Source organism: Nipponia nippon, unplaced genomic scaffold, assembly GCF_047370975.1.
Source record: "Nipponia nippon isolate SJK-2023a ecotype South Korea unplaced genomic scaffold, ASM4737097v1 scaffold_7, whole genome shotgun sequence".
Classification (NCBI taxonomy): domain Eukaryota; kingdom Metazoa; phylum Chordata; class Aves; order Pelecaniformes; family Threskiornithidae; genus Nipponia; species Nipponia nippon.
In genome coordinates this window covers 35,360,349-35,373,367 of record NW_028262391.1, presented here as the reverse complement: position 1 = coordinate 35,373,367, position 13,019 = coordinate 35,360,349, and the positions used below count along the sequence as shown (strand labels likewise).

The 13,019-nt window shown below is 39.5% G+C and overlaps 1 long non-coding RNA gene across 3 annotated transcripts in view; it reads right to left on the bottom strand.

Moving 5' to 3' along the window:
• LOC148051002 (uncharacterized) overlaps window positions 1-13,019 on the bottom strand; it is a 144,487-nt gene that overhangs the window by 53,604 nt on the left and 77,864 nt on the right. Inside the window, exon 3 of one of the 3 annotated variants that reach the window (XR_015700620.1) lies at window positions 7,296-7,939. The exons of the other annotated variants lie outside the window; for them this stretch is intronic. This is a non-coding gene — a long non-coding RNA (uncharacterized LOC148051002). Of the gene's footprint in view, window positions 1-7,295; window positions 7,940-13,019 lie in introns of those variants that run through there. 3 annotated transcript variants of the gene reach the window in all.

The window sequence follows — 13,019 nt, the reverse complement described above, 5'->3', positions numbered from 1 at the left end:
TAGAACAGCTGAAGATCAAGAAAAGAATCCAAAGTCAGAGGAGAAGAACAAGGTTTGCCTTTTTTAGCCTACCAAAACAAAGCAGAGTGGATAACATCTGTAAATACCAGTGGGGAGGGAGGGGTAAGCAGAAATGAGGCTCTAGGGAGGAAAAAGAATCACTTAATTGAAAGCACCAAGTACAAATCAGCAGTTGGAAATGCCAGGAAACTGGAAATTAGAAAAAGGTCGTTAACCAGCAAAGCAGTGAGATCCTGAAACAGCTGGCAGTGAAGGGGGGCTGGGGCACAAGAAAACAACTGAGGTTCAAGTGGAACTTGACAAATAGAGGAGAGGATTGCATCATGTTATGGCTTTTGGTCTTTCAGTCTTCTTATCTGAACCGAGATACAGATTTTATTCATGGCTTTACCCTTGACTCTGGGAAGAGCCCTTCTTTTTTCTGTAGACTTCCTTTTAATATAATTACTTCTATAGATAAAGCTCTTTTATATCTATTGAAATTCAGAAGTGGATCTAAGATCTAAAAGTGCTATTTTTTAAAAGTTGCACATTTTTTTTTGTCTTCACAGTGCAACACACATATAACCAACAACTACTTGTGTTCCTCTACAACCACATCAATGTATCTTCTCTTTCTGTCCTTCCTGCCAGGGGTTTTGTCTGCAGGCTGACACAGCCTGCGCTCCTCTCCCTTTTCGCATTTCACACAAGCTCTGTCACTCCCCTCCCTCTCTCCTAGCACCCTTTGCTGAAGACGTACTTTCTACATAGCCTCATTTCCCTACACAGCTGTCCCTCATTCTCCATCCCGCTTTTCCCTCTGCCCTTGTTTTGCCCCCCATGCAACGGGTTTCTCGTGCCATCTGATCCATGTTCTTTCCCAACCAGCATTTCCTATGCCTCTTTCTACACTCCAGAGAGGACACTGGATGTTTTGGTTTTGTTGTTGGGATTTTTTTTAATAAATCCATGTAAATATTTGCAGACTGCTTTATCACAGACTAATCTAGAGATGAGAGAATGCTGATGCCAAACATGCATGAAACTCATTTAGACAACTGAAAAATATGACACACATCAAAGAACAGACCATACATTCAGCAGGATTCTGAAGTGCAAATTATCAAAATGAAAAACATCCTTGTAACAGACTGAGCAGAACAGGCTGCCTCCCTCTCTCTCCTCAGATGTTTCCCCTATCTACACATCCCATGAAGAGGAAGTACCACTTCTGCTACATAGACCTTATTTGCTCCCCTATAGGGCCTTTTATCAGATAGCAGGAAATCAGACACTAGAAAAAATCATAGAATCATTTAGGTTGGAAAAGACCCTTAAGATCACAGAGTCTATCTGTAAACCTAACACCACCAAGTCCACCACTAAACCATGTCCCTAAGCACCACATCTACCCGTCTTTTAAACACCTCCAAGAATGGTGACTCAACCACTTCCCTGGGCAGCCTGTTCCAGTGCCTGACAACCCTTGATGAAATCTGGACAGGTGACACAATATTAAGGGTTATTATTACACAGGTGACAGTGACCAAAATATTTCCATCAGAGGCTTCTCAATAAGTGTCTAGAAGGCAAGACTCCGTGGTATCCAAAAACAGGAAGATGGACACTGCCTGTTGTCATCTTCTAGTGTTTCTTGATACCTTAGATAAGCGAGTTAATTTTTTCTTATACCTCTCATGCACTTTCTTTTAGTCAAAAGTGATTTGATTAACGGCAAACAGATGGTCATTGAGAAATGAAGGAGGAAATCTTCCAGGATTGTGAACCTCTCTCCCCCTTATGTTACCAAAATGGCACTTCCCTCATCTGTGGTTTCAAAGCCATGTTTAGATGTGTCATCAACAAATGTCTTCTCATCATACCGTCCAGATATTTCGTTTCCAAATCGACAGACTTAACGTGAAATACCTGAGAGCTTCCACATGATTAACCATTTATGTAAAAGGTCAGTCACAGGGAAGTTAAACCTGGGCACAGTGACCCAATTAATGCTTTTTACAGCTTGATAAAATAAGTGCCACTGCAGCAAAGCAATCTAAAATAATGTTCTCAAAAACTGCAAATACAAACAACTTATTCCTGTTCAGGAACATCAATTTAATCAAGTTTTCTTTGATTATATGGGATCCTCTAAGATCATAGCCCTCTGAGAATTTTTTTGGCTACTTACAAAAATGTCTGAAGTTTACTCTGTAAAATTAATGCACAGGATCTGAAAATTCTACCTTAGCAAATACAAAAGACCATTTGATGAGCTACAAATAAAAGCCCCTTGAGCTAAAATGAATAAGGTTTAAGCTACTTCAAATTATTTTCCCGCCTGATAAAACCATTATCACATTTAGAGCGTTTACAATGCAGAACTACATTCCTTTGATCATCTTATAAAATTAATTGATCTTGCTTATCTATTGTACTATTTTAAATCATTTTAATTGAGGACATTAGGAGAAGTAATGGTAACAACCAATGCATTTATTAGCTACTGACGTTCAAGGCAGCAATGTCATTTTCATAATCTGAATTTCTCTATAACAAAATTCCATTCTTAATGGAATTTACATATAGATCACCCCCAGCCACAAATAATTTACTATTACTTTAAGTCCTAAAGGACAGGCAGAAAAACTGTGAAAAATCATTCCAGCCATACTTAATTTTAATTATTCTTTTAAATCAGATAGAGACCCTGAAGTTAAATTCTCATAATTAAATAGAAATTAAAAGTTTCTAAAAGCCTTATTTTCAACTCCAATTTTAAATGCAAATGAACACATAAGAAAATTGCCCCATGAAGAACTGAGTAATGTTTGTCTATAATGTTTTGTTCCATAGCCACAAAAGTCCTGCATCACCTTGAGTCCCATGGAAGTCCTCGTTTAGTTAAAGGCTGCAAAAGGCTGGGTGCAGACTCCAGTATTAACCAAAAGTCCTGACTATTTACCGGGGCTGCCCTTGCCAGTGTCTGTAGAGCCGCCTGGCTTACCTTGGAAGAGTCCTAATGTTTCCATGATAGACTATGAGTTTGTATGGCCCACTGTGCCACAGATCAACTGTACCCATTTGAAAGAGAAAAGTGACTTTCCTTCCTAATAAAGGAATGTTCCATCACCCATTCAGTTGAAATCTTTATAGACAGAAAGTGAATTGTGCCTGGGCTAAAGATCCCCTTGAAAACATGCTTCATCTCCAGCCTTAAGTCATCTGCCAGACCCACTGGGTTCTACAATTAAAGAATACACATTCATTTAATCAAGTTAAATACAATGTTCAGCAGCACAAAAGCTAAGTATAGATATGCTGCACAAATACACACACAGAAGATTGTGCCAGCATGCCACTGCATGCTTGGGAAAAAGGTTTAGTTCTCTTTGCCATGAAGCTGTTGCACTACTCCAGGCGAGTCACTTAGGTCATGTCTATGCTGACACTTGCCATCAACCCCCTTCCAGAATCACCAGCCTCCTCTACCATCACCTCTTTATGTCAACCACTGGAGGCTATCTGCTTCAACCCCAAAATGTCTGTTGATCTTCAGGAAGAAGACACACTGCCTTCTTTCTCCTTGCCTCCTGCCTCATCAGGTCAGTAATTCCTTGTTCCCAGCTCCTTGTCCTTCTGCAGCTCTATCTCCTTTCTCCACTGCCTGAAAGAAGCAATTCTAGAAGGGAAAACAAGCCAACAGACAATTGCTGGGACAACTGACAGACACTAGCAGCATAACATGGGTATCTTTGACATAGGCTACAAAATATTATAACACACGACGAAGACTAATCCTGTGACTGTGGTGATGGAGGAGACTTAGGATCCTTATAGATGCATCACTTTTCCCTCTGTGCTTCCATCTCCAAATTATAAAATGAAGGTAATAACATTTGCTGGACTGTAAACACATTACATACCGAGCTTCAGGTGCTCAGTTATGTTCTGGTTTTGACCATCTTTGCAAAAGTAAAGAAGTAATTATACCTAGGTGGTTTATTGCAGTGGCCTGTCAAACTAAGTTCTGCAGTATAGATGCTCCTGTGTGATAAGAGCAACGTTACCAGTCTGCTTCTGTGTAACAGTGCTTAGGTTGCTATAATGAGACATAGTAACATGTTGAAGGTTTGCCTCTGCCATTTCTACCAACAAGGAGAAAAGTCTGAATGAAACAGCTGCTTGTGATGCTGATGGTATAAAAAAAAAAAAAAAAAAAAGGGAGGGGGAGAGGGGCGCGAGGAAGAAGAAAAGAATGAAAAGGTGGGTCAGCTAGCACCAAGATGTCAATCTGCAACTAGGTTGGAACAAGCAGCCATTATTCATGCTAATAACTAGCCTACACCAGAGGAGACAACTCCGTAATGGTTCAAAAGTGGGCTCAGAAGAGATAACTTAGGAGTTCGGTTACAAGCTGAAGAGATGGGCGCACAAGCGACAGCACTATAATGTTCACCCCCTTTGTCCTTGGCCTAGACTACAGACAGCAAATGCTGTGCTCTCCCCACTGGGATTCTTATCAAAGAGCAAGGGGAGAGAAGAAAAAGAAAAAAGAAAGCTGCAATAAACTCTGTAAAGAGAAACTGCCTTTACTTGTTCTGATGACTAGACTTTTTTGTCTCTCTTTACATGGTTTGTAGTGAGTACAAAGCATTGGCATTCCCCTTTATATAATGGGAAAATGACAGTTAAAAGTAAACACTTGCATTTAAATGTACACAATACAAGGACACCACCTTATTTTTGCTACAACAGCAAGTCTCTCCTAACATTATTATTAGACTATTGACTCTGAAAACTAAACTTCTTACTCTTTCACTAAACTTTGCACATTTTTCAGGTAAAGGTTTTGTGATTTGGGGTTTTTTTTGTTTGTTTTTGTTTTGTTTTTTTAATCTTATTTTGTGTTTTAGCTTCATCCCCAGAGAAAATCCTGAATCAACAGATGCCCACATTTAAATTCAGACCCATCACACAAGTACCAGCTTCACCTCTCCCAAGTGCTTCAGAGGAAAGGACCTGTATGATTTCAGTCCTATTTCAAGGCCATTTTTAATTCCCACAGTCTAAAGTTCTTGGCAGGAGAGGTAAACACAGGCTAAGCAAAGTTGGAGGGCAAAAGGATAAATAAGAATAGAAACTCTTTAGATGGATATGTCTTGAGGAACTGAACAGAGTGATAAGGAGGTAGAGGTAGTTTCTAATATAGAGACTAAAACCAAAGCTAAAATTAAACTGGCCAAACTTGAGCAGCTAAGCTATTAGGCTGTGGTTTTTTTTCCTTTTGCTAGTAACCTCTGGTGCACCTTTCTATCACCTTTACAAGCTGAGACCTGTATCCTCGTCTATGGCTATGGTGCATCTGGCACACTACACTCTGCTTCTGTTACCAAAGAGCCCATTAATAACAGCAGCATGAGCTTCCAGGCTGTCAGAACTGTTTTCATTTCAGATTTTTCTCTTGTAACAGAAAAGAGTCTAAAACAATGCAGCTATGTCTCCCTCTAGTTTATGGTGTCTATAGTTTGAACAGCACAGACATGGCTGGCATCTTATAACTACCATCCAAGGCAGGAGAGCTCTGTGTTCAAAATTTCCCAGACTGTATATTAGTAACAATATATTCCTGACACAGAGATTGATAAAAAAATACTGTACTCGTTCGGTTGGGGAAACCTAATGCATTGTAGGTCACTGTAAAAACATGGTCAAGATAAACTACCTCTATTTTATTCAGAGCTAAATTAGGTGAGGTCAACCACGGATGTGAAGGTGAGCGCTGTTCATGCTGAGCTCTTTTGTGGTAAGTAGTACAACCATAAGATCCATTCAGGATTTCACAGCACAATAACCATCATTCCTGTGTCACCTCACTGACAATGTCTTTGGGATGGCCAGGGTCTCCCTGCCCCAAGCACCTGGCTGCTCCTGAGCTCTCAGCAGGTTAATTCTCCTCTTTGTCTCCAGCTGCCTTGCAAGGTGAAAGCAAACGCCCTCCACTTCAACAGCCCTTTCAAACATTAAAAAAAAAACAAACAAACAAACATTCAAAGGTTTGTTCTTGAAGACCCCTGAAATCTGAAGGCACCTGTTACTCAAAGTAAGTAACCTATTAACTTAATTAGGCATATCAGCAACAATTCTTAACCACTTTGGTTGTTTTGATTCTTATAGGAGCCAAGCCCCAGTGAAACATATCCCAGAATGCAAGTCATGAGTTAATCTGACCATGAGACATGATTTTTATAGGATTTTAAGTAAGTAACATAAGTGTAAGATTTTTATAAGATTTTTATGAGCAATCCATGACAGAATGGTAGAGCTTTCATACAGAAAAGTAAAAGGTGATTAAGTCAAAGCCTTAATCTCCGAATTCTCTGGAATCTGGAACAATGGTATGATGGTAAATGGAGTGGCCTAAACAGTTCCTCTGGTCTGTAGCAGGAAGTTTAAGAATGAAACAACTTGTCCTGATGCCTTAAGTTTTGATTATCATGCCAGAAACATCTAACATGAATATTTAGTCTGGGTTTTCAATAAAGTCAATCTGCCAGCAGGCTTCTCAACACTAAGTATAAAAGATTTTTTTACCTGAGAAAAAAAAAAACCTACAATGAAAAGACAGCTAGGGCAACTCTGATCCCAGACACAGTCCTCCAACAGACTAAATCTGGATTTATGGCATGATACTGGCTCTTAAATGTAAGCAGTGAAATCCGTATTACAGTCCTGGCAAACTCCTGCGGGAGGAATCGACCTCAGGCTAGTAACAGTCATGACACGTCTCCAGTGGAATGTGTCTTAACAAAACCCCTACATTTCAGGCTTGCAAAGAAATAATTGTAATGTGAAAAGCAGTTAGACAGCTATGAGCACACATCATTCTCTGACATGACTTGACCAAGGAGCGTAGTATCAATTGAAAGAAGTGAATGCAAAAGAGAACAAAACTGAAGTGTCCTCTTAGAAAAGAATTTTGCAGTCAGAAGGTTTGCTAGGATGGATGCTAAGCTGGAGCTCAGAAACAGTAATGGCAGCACTAACATGCTTTAGGCCTTATCTATAGACTTAAATTTCCAATATACAGCTTTCTTACATATACCAAACATCCCATTTGCAAAGTATTTAACAGCTAATCGTTTCATCAAATCTATGAGCCATATTTTCATTTTAATTTTTATTTCTTTGCTTATAAAAACATCTACAGGGGCATCAGTTCAAGGCTAATCACTTGGATTTGATCTCAGTTTATCTATCAAACAGTAACCTTCAACTTAGGTCAGGCTAGGCTTGCATGTTTGAGTATCTAACTTGTCTCGCCCTGCCATCCTCCGTAAGGGTCTAAATCACTAATGCTAAATGTCAGCCAGCGTGGATGACAATGCAGGATACTCACTGGCATCACCACATAGTACATGTACCATGTGGCAAATCAAGGAAATGCAGCTCTCTCCTTGTTATAACTGCACGGACCTTTCTGACCCACGAGGAAAAGGATTTGAGATGCTGGAGCACAGGCAAGGAGAGCAGGAAACACCCCTCACATCCACAGACCCCTCCATGGACCATGGAAACTTCCAGCACCTTACAATGTAGTGATGGTTTCCGGGTGTCTGAACAATTCAGAGAGCTTCAAAGCCTCATTTGTGTCTCAGGAACAGCATGCAGCCTAGAATCACGGCCCTCAGCAGAAACTACATTTGCCCCAGCTTCCTCCATCAAGGTCTGACATCCCTGAAGTGTCAGCAGAGGCCAGCCACAGGGCTCATCCTAGGAGCTGGTGGCTTGAGGCGACATCAGGGAGCAGATCTTGTGTCCAGGTGATGGTGACACTCCCTGAAGCAAACCAGGTGCCAGCCACAACAATCAGTAGCATGTATCTTCCAGGCATACTCAGGGCACCCAGTTGAACTTGTTGCTCTACTCACACATGCTAGTGAGAAAGAGGAAAACAAATAACCTGTAAATGAAAATGCAAGTGAAAAGGACAGTGACCCAAACAGAAACCTGTCTATGGAGATAAAAAAAGGCCCTGAGAAAGACAAAAATAAGTCTGCCAAATAAATACAAACTGCCTGAAGGCCTCTCACTGCCTGTGACAGCCTCTACAAATATTTCTTTTGCCCCGTCCCTTCCTCAACTACAGTAAAGGTTAAAAATATTTCAGTACTAAGGGGAGGAACATTGAAATCTGAAAGCAGGGAAGACCAGAGCTTAGCAGTAAAACCTGAAGACCCCCAAACCTGGCACAAGGAGAGAAGGTGCTGGGCAGCATCATCACATCAGCAGGCAGCCACCCCGCGCTCCTCCCCTGCCCTCTGCCACCCACCTGCTCGTGGCCTTAGGACGTGGAACCATGCACGCTCACCCCTACCATGCAAATCCCCTCTGAAAAATACCTGAATTAGTATACAGCTCCTATCTTTTCCCTTCCATGATCATTTGGGATGAGGGGAAAAAGAAACGCAGTATAGATAACACATGACACATGCAATTCAAAAGCACTCTCCTGGTGAAGGAGCAGCACTGACTGATTCAAAGAGGAACATCCCAGCAGGGAAAGCATACTGTGAAGCTATGAAAATAAAACAGTTCCAAGGAAAGGCCTCCCATGTGCTCATACAGGCAAAACACTGGTGGGGCAAGCACATTCATCTTCAACTAAGATGAGGAGGGGGAAGAAACTGCATGGCAATATAGTTCAAATGGAGACATATACATATATCCCTCTCCCACCAATGCAACCGTAGTGTTTCTACAATTGCAACTGCAATTTTGATAATAACATGAGACTAAGAATCATAAATTATATGTAAATTGCTTGTGTATAATTTACGAATACCTAGGGCTAGATATTATTATTCTCTGCATTAATAGTTTTCTGCCGAATGTTCAGATTGTTGCATTGTAGCTTAGCATCCTCTCTTCTCCTCCGTGACCCCACAAGCGAAGACACATATTGTAAAAGAACAATATTTACTTATGACCAAAGGGGAAAAGATCCTTGTCATATTGCAAAGCTTATATTTGCCATAGGAAATAGAATAAATAAATAAATAAAAGAATCTAAATTGTTTTCCTCATAAAAATATTAAAGCAATACAATCTCTGCCTGCCTATGATTAAGGCTGCTTTGTAAACAGATTGTCGTTCATTTTGTGAGTCAGGCACCATAATATTCCAGGATAAGAGTCTGTTAGTCTGAAAATATTTAGCAATCCTACAAGTTGAATGTGATATATATAAATAGAACTTTCTAATTAACATTTCTCTTTTGTCTGTCACGTAATTTGCCTTTTTTTTTAATGGATAGCAAGCACAATGACAGCATGGTATTACTCATCAAATAAACCTGCCAAGAAAAAAGCATATGTCTTGGATTTATTTTTAACAAAAAGAATAGAACTAGCATCTTTTCTTGGGGTTTGCTTTTGTTCTGTCTGTTGGTTGTTCTGATAGTAGGTTGATTGTTTCAGTAAAAAAAAAAAATAAGTAGAAAATATTTTTTCTGAAGAGATATTCAGTACTTTAACCTGCCCTCTAGACCAGAGATACCTGGAAGATACTTAAGGGTCATCTGTGTTATTTGACAAGTGTTACAACTAGTATGACAGGCAAAGATACAACCTTAACACTCATTCAATGGTGCCATTTTGAACCTAACTCTGGTGGCAAAATGTTATTTTTTTTTTTTTAATACAAAATGTGATAGCTTAGTGCTGAAACATGGATTTCCAGGCACAAGATAATATCAAAGTGACCATTTATGATGCCTGAAATCATAACCTCCACGTAAGGCTCAAAGACTCATCCCACACAAGAGATACATACATAAAACACTGTAGTCATTTATGGATGCCCTTTAGCCCAGATGTCTAAAACTATTCCAGTGAAATACAGCAACCTAAAAAACAGGTTTTTGGCACATTACTCGATGATTATATATGAAACTAAAATTAGATAGCTCATGGATGCTTCAGCCTCAAGTGTGGATTTCCTCAGCTGCTGCAGAGACACTTCAGCTCCACGCCACCTTTGAGAGGAAAGAAATATGGCCTCTGCAGCTTTCCCTGCCTAAGTAGATGATACCTAATTTCTTCTCCTGATCCCTCTCTAAGGTACTTTCTAGACACAGAATATAACCTAATAACTCCTCACAAAACCACATGTCCCAAGACCTCCCAATGCCCCATGCCCGTCAGCCCCCCCGCACAAGAAAAATTCCTTTTGATGACTGGGCTGAAAAAAAAACATATAGATGCCTGAGGAACTGAGCTATCTCCCCCTCACACACATCCCTCCCTTAATATTTTAGGCAATAATTAATTTAAAAAGAAGTAGCCTCATGTCTTCTAATACATGTGAGCTGAAAACATTTTTGCATATGTTGCAAAGCTGTGTTGGAGTAAGCATGGGGACAACTGAGGACAACCAGGACAGAGAGAAAAAGGTGTATTGCAGCCTGTGTCTGCCTACATAGCTGCATTAAGATAAGCCACAATCTTGCCTTTAAGCTAATTAATTAACTGCTTTCAACCATAGCTGTTTCTTCACAGCTTTCTTAGTCTGGCAGTGATAAACACACAGTAATGATGTTAATAGTTCAGATTTACACAGCTGGTGTGACATACAAAATGGCATTCATATTTATGGACTTGGCAAGGTCCCGAGTCACCCTGAACTAGTAGTATCACCACTGAATTCACGGTAACTGTACAGATTTACACCAGAGAGAGATCCGATGACCGTATGTGTATCGATTCATATGTGGGCATTAAGCCTAAAAGTAATATTTATATATTCATAAAAGTACATACATACTCACCAAACAGGCTACAGGTACTACAGTGGAAATCACCTCTCCTTCAATTATCACATGTAATTTTTAATGCTTTTCAAGTTTAAATTACAGTGAAGTACTTAACTGAGCTCCAACTGATTGATAATGTTCTTGACTACTTGTCTCTTGCTCCTCACAACTGCCAGATGGAAGGATCTAGATCAGTTTACACCACGAGTGCCTTCAGCTGAAAATATGAATGAGTATTGCACAGTTCAGTTTGATCCCCTTTGACAAACTTTATGTATTAAAAAAACCAACACAACCTCATGCTAATCAATGCTTTTTATTTGCCTTTCTCATCTTGCCAGGAATTGCTATACACTTAGGTGTTTTACTTAAAATGGAAATGGAATCATAATATATTAATTTAGAGTCAATAACCAAATACATAAACCATGTCAGGGTTTTTTTTTTTTTTTTTGCATTAATGTGACCCTGTTTGCACATTGGTTATGTCGTTAAGTCGATTGTACATGAGCTCCTTTTCGATGTGTTTAGAAGACTGCTCCTTTTGATTTCTTCAGGATTCATGCTACTAAAGAAAGATGACTGTAAATATAATGTTGCTCATTTGATCCATCTGTCACACAGTTCAAGGGAGAATGAGAGGGAAGACCATTAAAGAGAATATGTTTCTGTCAAGTCATAGTGTTTATGCTATTTTAAAAATATTTTTTCTCCAGCACCCCCTCCCTTCAAAAACAATAAGCAAACACATCCTTAATTTCCTCACTTCTAAACAACTTAGTCAGCAGTGCCCAAGACATGATGGAAAAAAAAAAAGTCTTTTCAGCTTGAGCCACAACCAGTTGTTAGTGTTCAGAATAAACATCAACACGATGTTTAGCTCAGGAGGAACAGGACAGAGAGGGAATATAGTAGGTACAGTTACAACTTGCATTTCTGCTATGATTCCAGAAGCAACTGAGAGAGTTTTTACAGTGCATAAAGCGTTAACAGCTCCTACAGCTCAAGACAAGTATGTGTTAGTTGTAACACGTTTGTAATAAATTAAAAGTTAACTTCTCATCTGCAGCAGCCTAAGTGCATTACACAAGCCCATGTGCTTTAGCTTTGGAAAGAGCTTCATAGATTCTGGATGAAGAAGCAAGGAAGACGTAAGTTTGAAGCTTGTTGGGAATGAGCCACGATGAACAATAATGAATTCAGCCTGTGGTGGCAGAGGCATGGCCACAATCCACAGCACAGGGTCACCACAGAAGAGTGGAGAAGATGGGGTCTCTGTAATGGACCAAGCAAATGCCATTCTGCATAGCAAACCAAAGACAAGAGTGCTAAGCGTTACGCTGCTCATTTGCCTTGTGATGTGCTGTCACATGAACACACAGTTGAACAAGACTCCCAGACTGATCCTCCAAAGTAGATCATCGCATCTTTACAAGAAATATTTGGAGGTGGTGCTCTGACTCTTACTGAACACTGCCAAAGTAATTTCATTCTATTTACTAACATGTGTACAGATTAATTACCAATGTAAAATACAGAATGCCTGAAGAAATGCAATGCATTTCATTTTCGGACCTGGTGAAAACTAGCTAGAGCTGCAATAACCTGCACTACCATGCAATCTGATGCACTGATCCCTCCCAGACTGTTGTGTATTACTGGATGTAACAAAGGCGGCTGTAAGCAAAATTATCATCGCAAAACCTTTCAACTTCTCTGAGAAAAGAATGACAGGAAAGCAGTCAGCATCAGTTTTCCCACACAGTTCTGTTGCAGCAAAGCATTTCTTGGGAATAACTTTGACAAAATTTTCAGAAGTATAAATGTGATTTCAAAAAAAATTCTACATGCAAGTTTTTTTCTTCTGAGAATGTTATTAAAAATGAACTACTGGCAAAAAAGTTTCTACATTTTGCCATTTAAAAAAAAAAAAAAATCAGTTACAGAACTCCAAAATACTTATAAGCAAAGCAGATTTGGCATCTGCCTGTAATCCATTAAATAAATGAGTAATCAAAGCGGTTGCATAAAAAGTTTGTAAGTTGTATAAAATAATAGACTAAAGATAATCTGGAATGGGAGGATAAAACCTTTTAATTTTATAAGGTAGGCATGAGGTTTGTATGAGTGGATGTGCTAGCCTATCCATTAGCATAAGAACTGCCTGCAGAACATATGAAATGAGCTAATAGCAATAATTGTC